The sequence below is a fragment of the Dreissena polymorpha genome, chromosome 5, assembly GCF_020536995.1.
Source record: "Dreissena polymorpha isolate Duluth1 chromosome 5, UMN_Dpol_1.0, whole genome shotgun sequence".
In the NCBI taxonomy this organism is placed as follows: Eukaryota; Metazoa; Mollusca; class Bivalvia; order Myida; family Dreissenidae; genus Dreissena; species Dreissena polymorpha.
Window position 1 is genome coordinate 24,260,013 of NC_068359.1, and position 12,858 is coordinate 24,272,870.

The following is a 12,858-nucleotide window of genomic DNA, read 5'->3' on the forward strand; positions in this document are numbered from 1 at the left end:
ATGCCACCCTACCGGGGGCATAAAAAAAGATTTCAGCCACACCAGCATGAGAAATCTTTTTATAGCATGTTGTCCTTTTTATTTATGGCAAGACATGAATCCCCACACACTGATGCACAGATAGATGTAACACACTAACATTAATTTTTCTGATCATGCGCTTTACAATGTTTACATTGATAATAAGAAATCAATTCACAGAGTGCTATTTTTGAATAAATTCATTTTTAAGCCATCCTTAAAAAATTGATTGTTTTATAATAAACCAAGCAAGTACATGTCAGAAGGGGTGACAATTCTGCCCAGGAACTCTACTTCTTCTTGAAAGAAGATACATTTCTTTGGTTTCAATTTCAAACCATGTTTCCTTAATCGGTCAAAAACTTCTCTTAGATGTGTAAGATGTTCAATGAATGACTTTCCCATCACCAGAATGTCGTCAAGGAACGCCAGTACAGTTTTCCAGGTCAACCCTCTCAATACTAAGTTTACAACTCTTGAAAATGTTGCGGGGGCGTTCGTTAAGCCAAAACTCATCCTCACATGTTCAAAGAGACCATACTTGGTAATGAAAGCGGTTTTCTTTTGATCTTCTGCTTTAACCTTTACTTGCCAGTAGGCTGAATTTGCATCAAGCTTTCCCGAGATCGTGTCCAGACAATCTTCAACCAATTGCAACGGAAAGGTATCCTTGACTGTGACGTTGTTCAATTCCCTGTAATCAATACACCACCTTACAGTTCCATCACGCTTCCGTATTAAAACAGGTGCAGATGCCCACTCTGATGTAGATTCGTGTATCACGCCTGCGTCGAGCATCTTCTGAAGATGTGCCTCCTCCTCCCCTGCAAAACATGCTGGAGTCCTGCGTATTCTTTGCTTCACAGGCTTAGCATCACCAGTGTCAATAGTGTGCTCGATTTCTGTGAAATTTCCCAAGTCAAATTCATTCGTTGCAAAAACATCTTGGTACTCAATCAAAAGATCTGCAAGTTGTTTTTGTTCTTCAATGTTCAGCTTGGAAATGGACGCCTGATACACATCTTTCAAGTGATCCGGAACTGTTGGTGTACTATCTGTTTTTTCATGTGACTGGCTTACCTTGGGATTATAAACCCCATTCTTTGGTAATCCGTCAACGCTGGGATTGTAAACCCCATTCTTCGGTAATCTATCAAGGCTGGGATTGTAAACCCCATTATTCTGTAATCTGTCAACGCTGGGATTGTAAACCCCATTCGTCTGTAATCTGTCAACGCTGGGATTGTAAACCCCATTCTTTTCTCCCAGGTCTTCTTCAACAACACAACACTCAAAAACATTGCCAATGATTTTGCCTTTCTTGAGTGTCTGATAATGTTCTGAAGGATTCAAAAGACAGATGACTGGTTCTTGTCCCTTTGATCGTACCACCCTAGGTGCTAAAAGTTCCAACTCCTCGTTCTTTTGAAAGTAAAAGTCTGCATTCATTTCTGATGACAAGGTGCATTTAACTCTAAGTACTGAATTAGGTGGTATTACAGTTCTTCGAGGAATGATTACCCTGGCAACCTTTGGTGTACTTTCCTTAAAAGAAGTAGTAACGGGTATACGTTCACCGTTGAGAAGTAGAGTATAAGAAGCCATGTCATAAGAATTCCCAAATGATGTAAAATGTCATGGCCTAGCAGCATATCATCATTAATTGGAGCTACATAGACACGTTCTTTAAAAGTCTGATTTCCTAATGTAAGTCCAATTGGTTTGATTATAAAACCCTTTAAGATTGAATCTTTATCATCCAATTGCATTTGAACATCTTTGACTTTGGATGGTTTTCTTTCCAATTTGTCATACACATTGGTTGATATAAAAGTTATTTCAGCACCAGAGTCTATTTTCGCCAAAACCGGAATGTTACCAACTATTATTTTTACTGCAGATGACCCTCCTGTTACTATTCGAATGGAACCTTTGCTTATTTCTGATGGCGTTTCCTGTTGTAAAGGAGTGACACACGCAGCATCTGATGTTTGTGTAGTTTTTATAAATTCACTTTCCTGTACATGTTCAATTTTATTCATTTGGATTGTACTTGATGGTGTTTCCATACTTTGGTTCGAAGATTGTGAGCCTTGATCTACTTTTGGCAGGGTGGCTGGCTCGATACCTCCTGCCCCTTTAAGTTTAAAGTCTGTTGGCGGGTTGGCTGGTTCGATGCCTCCTGCCTCTTCCAGTTAAAGTTCTGTGAGCCTCTTTCTTTAGGAACATTTAATTTTCCTTCTTGTCCAGCTCGTGCTTGGTCTTCTTTAAAGTGTATGCACTCGCGCTGCATATGCCCTCGTTTGTTGCAGAAATAGCAAAAACCTCTGAACCCTTCTTTAGGTTTGGAGCTGTTAGATGGTTCTGCTTTAACCAACTTTTCCATCAAAAGGTCCAATTTCTTTTCCAATCTTAAAATCTTATCTTCTGAACTGCTGACTGCATTCACGGAGTTATTTTTATGGCGCGACACCTTACCGTCAACTGCTGTACTGATGTACTGATGGTGGCGAACCAGGTCTATGGCCCCTTGCATCGATTTAGGTCGATTTAAGCACGCATGTTTCCCTGCTTCTTTATCCAGACATTTCTAGCAGAATCTTGAAATAACCTCTTCCGTACAATATTGTTCTGGAAGGTCACGAAAGGCTGGCATTGCCAAGGAGAGGACTCTATCTGCCCAGTCTTCCAACGATTCGTTTTGATTCTGGGTTGCCTGTTGAAATTTGGCTTTGCTCGTTTCTGGTGACTCTTTAGCCCCAAAACGGCACTCAAGCTTTGCCATCATGTCAATGAAGGAAATGTTTGGTCCTTGCTGCCGATGAATGGAGAAGAAGTCCAATGCTTTTCCTTCTAAGCACCAGTTCAAGTAGTCCAAGCTTTCACTGGCTGACCATTTGTTGACAGTGCGATAGCTCTCAAATTTCTGTCTGAAGGATAGCCATCTGGTGGAACCATCGTACTTGAGGTTTTTGGGCAAGTCTTTCGGATTACCTCTCCTCACTGGGCTTCTTTCATTTGATGGAGATCGATCCTTTCTTCTATGTCCCGCATCGACGACTTCTTGTTTGGGACAATACGCCCCAGTATAGAATTCTTGTTTGGGACAATACGCCCCAGTATAGAATTCTGTTTTGGGACAATACGCCCCAGTATAGAATTCTTGTTTGGGACGATACGCCCTAGCATCGACATCTTGCTTGGAATGGTACACCCCTGCATCGACGACTTCTTGTTTGGGACAATAGCCCCCAGGATAAACTGCTCGGTCGTAATTCGCCTCAGCATAGACTTCTGGTTTGGGACAATACGCCCCAGCATAGACTTCTTGTTTGGGACGATACGCCCCAGTATTGAATTCTGGTTTGGAGCTGTGAGCCCCAGTATAAAATTCTTGTTTGGAACGATACACCCCAGGAGTGACTTCTGGTTTGAAGCGATACGCCCCAGTATGGATTTCTTCTGACTTCGGACTAGAGGTTATAAACCTTGTAGGCCCATCAAAATGCAACCTTACTGCAGGATTTGAAACACTGATTGCAGTTTTGGATCCATGAACATCTGGTCTACCCCTCTTGATTGACGGAGTGAGTGCTGGTCTTCTCAACCCACTTGATATAACATCAGTAAGGCGTGAAATCTCCAGGTCGAGTTGTTCCTGCTGGCGATCCAACTGCGTCCTCAACGCACTCAAATCAGCATCAGTGGGACTTCTCATGGTTGTTCTTAAATACAGTTCTGCCGGCTGACGATCCAATTGTCTCATCCAGGCGCTCAACTCAGCCCCAGTTGGACTTCTCATTGTTCTTTGTGAAGCTGTTGAGGATTCCCTTTTCCTACTGTCCGTTGGGTCAAGATATTCCATTGTGTCAAACTAAAATGCTCAATTTAGTAAGAATTAGATTTAATTCAATCAAGGAAAAACTTAAACAAATGAGTCAATTATATGTACAAAAATATTTACAAAATCCCTAAATGTTTTATAAATGAATGAATTAATTCTAAATTATGAAAGATTTTTACTAAAAAGATTTGTCAGCACACAAAAAATTATTCAAAATAATTCAAAACAAACTAAAATTAAAGTTTGAATAATTCTAAATGCGTCTACAAACAAATTGACAATAAATATATGACACAAATTGCCCACCATAGATTTGTAAGGCTTAATATTACATCAACAGCCCACCATAGATTTGAAAAATCTAATGTAGACAACAATAACCCACCATAGAGTTGTAAAGTCTTATGATGACTTCAATAGCCCACCATAGAGTTGTAAAGTCTTATGATGACTTCAAAAGCCCACCATAGAGTTGTAAAGTCTTATGATGACTTCAATAGTCCACCATAGAGTTGCAAAGTCTTATGATGACTTCAATAGCCCACCATAGATTAGTAAAGTCTTATGATGACTTCAATAGCCCACCATAGAGTTATAAAGTCTTATGATGACTTCAATAGCCCTTCATAGATTTGTAAAGTCTTATGATGACATCAATAGCCCACCATAGAGTTATAAAGTCTTATGATGACAACAATAGCCCACCATAGATTTGTAAAGTCTTGTATGGTCTCGATGGTCCACCATAGAGATGTTAAGTATCAATATGGCATTAATCGCCCACCATTGGTTTGCAAAGTCCTATGATAACATCAATGGCCCACCATAGATTTGTAGACGCACAATGTATGACGGACGACGTACGACGGACAAAATGCAATCACACATGGATTTGGAAATGCACAAGGTACGACGGACGACGTACGACGGACAAAATGCGATCCGAAGGGTTTGGAAATGCACAAGGTATGACGGACGACGTACGACGGACAAAATCCAATCACACAAGGATTTGGAAACATGCAAGGTACGACGAACGACGTACGACGGACAAAATGCAATCACACAAATATCAACAATTTCCTGTAATGGAATTGTGCCCTTTTTATGTCAATAATGACTCTATTAAGATTCTTTCCTAATGCTTGCTTGTAAGAATATTTACTTTTAATAATCTAACCCAAAATTTGGCTTTAGTGTCCCTTATGATTTTACTATCATATTCCCTATCAGATTTCATATGTTCAATTATACATTCAAAAGGCCAACCCAATTGGACAGTTAAATAAAACTTCTTTTACCGGTACCAACTCTAATGTGTACAAAAAACCGCAAATGGCTACCAAGTACAAAAAATTACACCCTTTTAATAATTTTCCTCCAGTAAATGAAACCAAACTTTTTTTCGTCCTTTACACCATTGAATGGCTACCAGAAATTCTTTTACCGGTACCAACTCTAATGTGTACGAAAAACCGCGAATGGCTACCAAGTACAAAAAATTACACCCTTTTAATAATGTTCATCCAGTAAATGATACCCAACCTTTTTTCGTCCTTACACCATTGAATGGCTACCAGAAATTACCTCCCTTATATAACTCCCAAATGACCTTAATGCACAATTAACATGCCCGTTCTTTCATCTGATAATCACGAAAGCCCAAATCTTGCTTAGCATTAACAACAATTTACTCTTCAGTAAACAAAGATGTTACATAAAGCTGCACAATAATTTGCAAAATAACACATCTTTCCCCTCACCTTAAAAAATGAAGACTGTGCCGTGAACTGTCTAGTGCAGTGAAGCCCCAATATTGACAGCCAACTCGTTGAAAAAAGGTACAGGACAGAAGAAGCCCCGAAGTATTCTTCAAAACGATGACCTCATGTGCCTCGTGGTTTTTCTTTTTGACTTTCACGTCCGAATAACGAGTGTCCAATTTTCCTAAATATGCCTGGTGCAGAAAAGCCCCAATTGCAAATTCACTAGATTAACGTTTTCCCTCGTCGCCAATAATGTGAAATTATATGATTCTACTTTTAAAACCGAGACGTTCTTCTTTAAAATACAAGTTTATTTACAATATGTACAATTCAATGTCAAGAGCTGTTATTCGCTTCGTCTCGGTCCTTCAAATGCACGAGTTCCACCTGCATCGTCTGATGTCACCACCGGTACGCACTAAAACCCGCACCACTCGTCTGGTCTACGTCCCGTCTTCTCTCGGCTTGGTACGGATCGGGGGCAAAGTCACAACAGTTAAATTTTCGGTCATATTCCCGCTGAAATCACATGACTTTTCTAAATCCTTTATTCGGGTCTCAAAATTATTCATTCTTTGCTAAATTTTGTCAATTCTCGAGACTATGCCCGACACTGTTTGTTGTATTTGGTCCAACTGTGATAATTTTTTGTCAACAGAATTCAACCTTTCCAAGATTGATGACAAAATGTCTGAGCTTGGTAGCGGTGATGGCGTTCCCGGCGGTATAAACCCCTGTCCATAAAAATTGGGCGTATTCATCATGTATGAATATGGCATCTGCGTAAGTTGTGGGCTGCCATAGAACTGACTTGACTGACTTGCCTGGCTCGCCTGTGATTGACCGCTAAGATTCGTCACTGGCGATGCATGGGCATTTTGCGCCATTTTTTTTCCTTTGTTCCGCTTGTTCGTGTTTGGTTTTGAACTTGATTGACCGTTATCCGGCGAATCTTTGGAAGGTTTGCGTTTCCTAGTCATAAATAATCATCCAATTGTTAACTAAAAACACATTTTATTCACGATCACACGTTTAGTTCCACGAATTTTCAATTTGTTTCGATGTATTTTTTTATTCCGCCATGTTCACGCATGCGCATTTACATTTAATTATTCACACCAATTTTGACACTCTTTGTTTCAGCCTTTATAACCCGGTGTTTTATTGCACCTTTGTTGATCATAAACCGATTATCTCGTTATGATCGGATACTGTCCAAACAATTACAAAGAACACATGGTGTCACAAATCCAGGGACCTATTTGGGTCCCTTCATAAACCACATGTGGCATACAAGTGTCTGGTCATTAAACATCATTTATGATACCTCCATGTCATCTCTTGGCATATTGAGCGATCATCTAAGCAAAATTGTAAAGCCAAAATACAAAACAGTTGCTTTAATAAAATATGTTAACATATTTAAAAAAAATAAAGATATTTGTCCGAAATGGATTAGCAGTAACTTGTGTATATATTAGCCAGTTAAATCATTATAATACAGTGTTTAATAACTATAAATTAAAAATATTGTGCAATTTTACTGCTACCTAATTAACGTATTTAACGAGTACCGGCAAATGTAAACTCGGCTATTACGTGTTATGATTGTACGTTACTGTAGTGTACGAAACGACATCATGAAAACAAGCAAACAACAAAAGGGTAAAAAATACTTGCGTAAAATAAATTAATATATAGATTTATTTATCATAAAATGCTAGATTGTTATCACTCCTTATCGCCAGTAAAGAGAGTGCACGCAAAGACAGTTCAATTTGCATAATATGCAGTTTTTGTTTTTCATATGAATGCTAAACTTTATGATAATGTCATTCGATGGAAACGAAACGATTGTTCATTCAATGGAAAATTAAATAACTACAATATGTACAAATTGTTATGTATTCCGCTTTTAGGGCATCGTTTTATAATTGATTAAATGCACCTCTTACACTATCGTTCGCTTATGAAAAATAACACTTTCTACACCACTTATAATTATAATCAAATTTATGAATGTGTTATTATCTTTGAAATATAAATTATCAAAATCGTACTTTCACAAAGAATACGAAAGAAAAGTTTATGTTTTGTTTTGTGGGATTGCCAGTTTTTAGTCTTCCGACCACGTTTAATCTGCCGGTAATAACTAATTCGTATTTTTATACAGAGGAAATTATATTTATGAATATACATTTATTGGTATTAAATGTTATATTTTTTCAATATTATTGAAGAGTTTTAATGTTTATTTCGGATTTTTGTATCGTTTTATTGACTAAACAAAAGACTTGTATACATGTTTTACTGTAACCAGTGTTTTTTTGCCAACCAGTCAGTGCGCATGCGCGGAAAATCCCGAATGTAAACAATAACATTCAACTGGTCTATAAAGTCAGAATTGGATATACAAATGATTTCAATATTTCTTATTTGTCAGATTTCAAAGTTTGTAAACAATAATGGGCCTTGATTTTTTTGCATTTTCATTCACGATAGATTAATAATTTTAATATATTTTGTTTCTTTTAAAGTGTGGAATTCCATGTATTTACTTCAGATTTTAAACCAGTTGCAATAAAAAGCAAAAAGCATCCCAAAACAATATTTTCAAAAAAGTTCGGAACCATTCCTCAATATCATAGAGATAACATATACAAGTCGGTTATTTCTATATTAACACATGAACATGTAAAACTGTGTTACTTAACAATTGCTACCTTAGTGTTGTCTACAACGTTCCGATGCAATTTAAATATCTAAAGAGATCACAAAACACTATTGTGTCTGATATGTTTGTATACATTCCTTTTTGTACAGTATTGAATATTAACTATATAGTTCTTCTAAACGTCATAACCGATTAAGTAAATATTTAACATTCCATTATTAGTGTATTGCACCCTACAATATTAAAATATTAAATCAAAATTTGTCAAAGAACAGGAACAATGCATTGTAATATAATTATTTTTCCCGTCTAACAAAACAACTGTAAAACTGTTAAAAAAAACGATGCAAAGCACTAAGCATCGTAATATTCTTCAAAGAATTAAGATTATATATGATTTTGAAATCAGTAATACCCATGGAAAGAACATTATACATCATATCACTTGAAGCATATTTTATCACAAAATGTTTTTATTCCAAGAACTGGTCGTGAAATATGTTTTCCGCATTTATGGTACAGCTAACGAAAGCGAAATTATACTAATACAAACAAATATTAAGAGGTTGTATATTCAGGGTGCAAAATCAAATGGGTTTTCAGGGGTTTGCACACGTCACCGGCTGGACAAAATGTAATCACGCCGTTATTAAGAACTTTATTTTTGCAAATATCTCAAGTTATTGAAATAAATTTGCAAAAAATCTATAGTGCATAAAAGACAGGTTTTCTTGCAGTTTGTGCCAACATTTTAAGTTATAAGAATAAACCATTGAATTCGTCTGAAATCGTTGACAAAATTTCACGTTGCGTGACACATAACCGTGTACAATGAATGCAGTAAAATGGAATTTTTGAACAAGAACACGTGCTCATTAAATAAAGTAATTCTATTGTATTTCACATTACCATAATCAGCATAAAAATCATTCTTTTATGCACTATTTGAAATTCTTAAGAAAACTTTATATAAAAAGTTAGTTCGCATATAAAGCACCACTTACCGTCGTTCAAATCCGAAACATTTAACAGGTGGAACCCACGTGATCCTACACGCTGATATTGGAGGAACTTGGTCGCCGATCGGTTGGTTTGTCTGCCATTCGGTCTTTCAGCGTACAGTTTTATACTTTTAAGGAGCGAACCAATTCTAAATATTAAAAGCCATAAAATTGAAACTTTAAAGCGGGAATGCACGATTTTGTCAAACATTTATGAATTTACATAAAATGTGTAAAAAAAAACTTATTATACATATATTTCAATATTAATTAAAATAAAAGATCAGAAGAACATGTGTCGAAAAATGCGAAAGGAAAGTAGATTTAGAGCATAGATAGAGGGAAGAGAGAGAATAGTTAGAGTATAGATTGATAGTGCTAGGAGAGGAAAAGGAACAGGACGAGTGATAGAACACATATCAATTAAATGAGGCATGTAGAGGAGAGTGAGGCTGTAAGCAGGATGAAAAGTGGTGTGAAAAGATAAGAATAAGAAAGACATCGGGCTACCACGACCAGTATCCAATGAAGGTGGGCTCATAGAGCCTGAGTCACTCCGTCGATTGGACAGAGTTGAAAAGTCCGCAAAGCTCTAAGTAGCGCACACGTTTCTGTTGTTTAGTAACTTTTTTATAGTATATTTTTATATTCTTTAGTTAAGTTTCGTTGTCTCAATATAAATGTAGAATTTTAATTAGGAATCGCAGTAAATTAACAATTTTACTACAATTATGGTATCTGGATTAGAATGTTTGTTAAATATGTAATTAAATTACATTCACCATAAAATTATCTTCTGCATTTTACAGTTTTATTTTGAAAAAGTTCATCTTGCTATGTTTCAGTTACTTTAAATAACAATTATTTAAGCTATAGATATGCGAACAAAAGAAGCTTGTGTTAGCATGATAAGGTGTGAAAGGCCCTGTTTACGGTATGGTTAAATATGCTTGTGTCTGTCCTCTAGTACTACAGGGATTTCGTGGTCTAGCGGTAGAGCACTGGCGTTGCAGCATCTTGTGTAGCAGGTTCGGGGCCGCAATGAAACTTCACCACACGTAACATGGGTTATACAAACGAAATAATTCCTTTTGCCTGGACTTATTATTATAATATTTTATATAATACTACTTTTAACTAAATAAGTGTTAAAAACATTTACAGACACTATATTTCACGTGCGGGTTAATTAGTTTATAAATACTAATTAAGTAAAATCAGTATACACTGTCTTGATAACCACTCCTCGCATGAGCGCATAAAGGCCATCCTGGTCCTTGTTTTATGATTTTCCTTACCCGATGGTGTATATATGCTTGTCATGCTAGGGAAATTCTGTTTTCTAGCCGTATTGAGACACGATTTCATTCTTATGCACCCCATTGCTTCAAGTCCAGTTTTCCGTTGGGGGGGGGGGGGGGGGGGCAAAGAGAGCACATGCCTAACCTCACAACAGATTTTCGATTGGTTATTTGATTCTTTTTTGTAATCATACATGTTTGTTCATACGAAACAGTATGCTTTACTGGTGTTTTCACTTTGTGATTTTCTGCAATCATACAAATATTAATCTGAAGTAATAACATTATAAAATTCATAACAATTTGAAATCATGATCATCAGTAGCATCATCATCATCAGCAGCAGCATCATTGTCATCAATAACAACAACAACATCAACATCATCATCCTGCGCAAAAAACTTTCCTAAACACGTGTTCAAATGAATGTGTCATTTTTGTAAACATTTAAAACTTGACCATATGGTAAACATATTTTCCAACCGACTGTAACGGATTTTGAACTTAAATAAAATATCAGAAGAACATTCTGAGAATATTTCATGAGCACAAAAAGTGACTTCAAGAAATTAAAGCAGTTCAAATATAGCTCTTTAAGAAAAAATTACCCTTCTTCTGGTGGCCATCTTTTTTCAACCGTCTTGAACCAATTTCTTTTCATCTTGGTCAAAACATAATCAAAAAATTATGTTCTGAGCAAGTTTTCACGGAGATTGGAAATAAATGTAACTTCAAGAGTGTTGTTACGTTTTATATATACATATATATATACCTAAGGTGTTTAGGAAAAAGGTCCCCGTCCCGTAGTGCCCATGTTTTCAAAAGACCGGAATCATTTTCTATACAGAGTGCCGGTAAGCCAGATTTTAAATTTTGAAATCGAAACTGTCTGTACAGTCGAATTCGCAATTATGTATATCATTCATGTACGATGGGAATCTAAATTTAGTTTTATAGATCATTTTAATTTCCTGCAACGATATTTTTATTCATACGACACACGAACACTAACTCCGATCGGATCCTAATAAAAAGACGAATGCTTCGGTATTGTAGGAGAATATGTACGAAATATCTTCGTCACAATAGGCTCGAGGCGCTAATTTGTCTTTGCTGCGTTTTATGAAATTCGTCTTCAATGTATAATTTGTCTTGCCTATAATGTGTTATTGTAACCTATTTTTATCAATATATTACAATTTAACACCTATAAAAATCGTGCATACCCGCTTTAAATATGTAATCATCATGTCATAAACGATTACATAGGAGTTAGAACAGCGAGTTGCAAAAATTGATCTTATATAAATGCGATCACATATAATCAACAGCAGTTCCATTGTTCCAACATGTATGCATCCATGTGCAGTCAAATGAAATTGCGCTGCACATGCAATAGTTAACGCGAATTGTCTTCGTTGTGCAAAATCTTAAAACTCAAAGGGTCACCACATATCTAATGGATAACGATTGCCAAGATTGTAGTACCCAAAATTCTTAACCCATTTATGCCTAGTGGACTCTCCCATCCTTCTAAATTGGATCAAATTTATTTCCGAAATTAGGGATGTCTAGTATATTTATTTCTATATTTAGAATATTTCTTACAGAAATTCCTTTAAACAAACATCGCAGACCCTAATGTGACGCTCATCTGGGTCTACGCTGTTTGCAAAGGCCTTTTTCTAGACGCTAGGCATAAATGGGTTAATTTCGCTGTGAGCAACCATTGCACTGCGACAAATCTTTTTGACCGTGAACCATTTAAGACAAAAATACATGTACATCATCGGTAAGATCGTTCTTTAAGCTGGGTTCCCACTGCCGATCAGATCAACTCAATCAAGCCCGACCAAGCGGTCGGGTACTGGTCTGGTTCGGTCTGCATGAGTGGTCGGGGGCGGTCGGGTAGGTCGGCATTGGTCGGGCTTCCTACCCGATATTTTTTGACATGTCAAAAAATATCGAGTAGCGGTCGAGTAGGAAATGGATCGAGAAGCGCTCGGGAAGTGGTCGTGTATTAGTCGAGTAGAAGATCGAGTTGATCGTGAAGCAATCGTGTGGCGATCGGATTGACATCTTTTACACGATCTGTACCCGATCCGCTCGACCTCTACCCGAGTTATTTTAGATCGCAACACGATCCACTCGACCTCTTTTCGATTTGATGTACAGATTTACTAGACTGCTACCCGACGGCTACTCGATTGTACACGATCACTTCCCGATTGCTATTCGACCATACACGAGC